Raw genomic sequence first — 2,016 nt, 5'->3', positions numbered from 1 at the left:
CCCCTGGCACCAGTCACTTTAAAAGGAAAGAGTAGCAAAAGATTTGTAGGGAAGTACAGATGTGATGAGTCACTGCCCCTGGGGGGTGACATATGTCCGCGTCTAGAGTCCAGTCCGCGATAAGCTGCAACGCCAAACAAACTGAAACTTCTCCCGCAATTTATATACAATGTGTCGAGTTTTATTCCAAGAAAATAATTCTTATTTCTATCAGCGTCAGAATTCCGGAATCTGTGGCATGAAAAGTGACGTCATCGCTGGGAATGGACCGGAGTCCGGAGACTTTGTGACTTTCTTTGATCAGTTAGCCGATGAATAAAGAATTCTGACTTTCATTGGCTGCGAGCTCGTTCCGGACCTGAGATCAGAACCGGTGAAGCATGGAAGGAAGAGTCCGGCCGTGGAAGCCGCCATATTTGTATTTCTTGGATATATGGTGATCGGCAGAGATCCGGTACAAAGTCTTTTGGTGGAGTTTCTGGTTCGGGTCGGCCGTGAGTTTGACCAGAACCCAAACTGTTTGCAGTTTGCCAAAGAGGCCAGTTCACCCGCCCACTGAGCCACCATCTGTGACCTAGCAACCAATGACATTGGTTGACTGGTGGCTGAGCTTCACAACATCATTGGATGGGCAAACCATAACAGCCTATGATGCTATGGGGCCACCAGCATCTAGCTAGGATGTTGGCGGCCCCAGAGCATTGATGGTTGCTATGGTGCTCCTGCCTACATCTTAGCAACCAATGATGCTGTGAAGCTCAGCCACCAGTCAGTCCATGTAAACCAATGATATTGGGTGGCCCAGCCACTAGCTCCGTAGCAACCAATGATGCTGTTAAGCTTAGCCACCAGTCAACCAATGATACTGGGTGAACCAGCCGCTAGCTCCCTAGCAACCAATGATGTTTTGAAGCTCAGCCACCAGTCAACCCATGTAAACCAATGACACTGGGTGGCCCAGCTGCTAGCTCCCTAGCAACCACTGATGCTCTGTGGGTTGCACAACTTCATTGGTTGCTAGGGCCTAGGTTAAGTTCGCTTGGACATTCACCAAACTGGGTTCTGCAAACGTCTGAGCAAACTGAACCCAGACACATTCGCTTATCACTAGTAAAGAGCATCAAATACATCCAACGTTTTGACAACCAATGACGCTTCATTGGTTGGTATGGTGCGCCTGCCTGTATCCTAGCAACCAGTGATACTGGGTGGCCCAGCCGCTAGCTCCCTAGTCACCAATGATGTTCTGTGGGTTGCACAACTTCATTGGATGCTACGATGTTAGTGACCCTAGACTAGAGCATAGTTGGTTGGTATTGTGCGCCTGCCTGCATCCTAGCAACCAGTAATACTGGGTGGCCCAGCCGCTAGCTCCCTAGCAACCAATGATGCTCTGTGGGTTGCACAAATTTATCGGTTACTAGGACACAGGCGGCCCGGGTTCGGTTCATTTGGACATCCAACAAACCCGGATTTCTACCTGGGTTCTGCATACGTCTGAGCAAACTGAACCCAGACACGTTTGCTAATCACTAGTAAAGAGCATCAAATACAGCCAACGCGTTTTTGGGGGAATGGATCGCTCCTTCCCAAGGGCATGAGTAATGGATGTTATTGAAATGAAGATAGAATACACTAGAACAGGGCTCAAAATTTCCACTCGCCCCCTCGCAATTGGCGAGTGAAAATTGCGTGGGGGCGAGTGGAAATCCAGGGGGGGGACTTCCGCCGCTTCGGCAGCGCCGATCGCTGTCTGTTTCCTCCACTCGCTTCTTGGAGCGGCACCGCAGCCTCCGACGGCCGGGCCGCTTCTCCCTCGGCCCTGGCCACGCCTCCTCGTACACCCGGCAGCTCGCTTTCAGGCCCCATTAGCGGCGCGCTGCCGGGTGTGCGAGGAGGCGTGGCCAGGGCCGAGGGAGAAGCGGCCCGGCCGTCGGAGGCTGCGGTGCCGCTCCAAGAAGCGGGTGGAGGAAACAGACAGCGATCGGCGCTGCCGAAGCGGCGGAAGTCCCCCCC

Source organism: Nanorana parkeri, unplaced genomic scaffold (genome assembly GCF_000935625.1).
Source record: "Nanorana parkeri isolate BGI_ZX_2015 unplaced genomic scaffold, ASM93562v1 scaffold130, whole genome shotgun sequence".
Taxonomy (NCBI): Eukaryota; Metazoa; Chordata; class Amphibia; order Anura; family Dicroglossidae; genus Nanorana; species Nanorana parkeri.
This window is presented reverse-complemented; position numbering follows the sequence as displayed.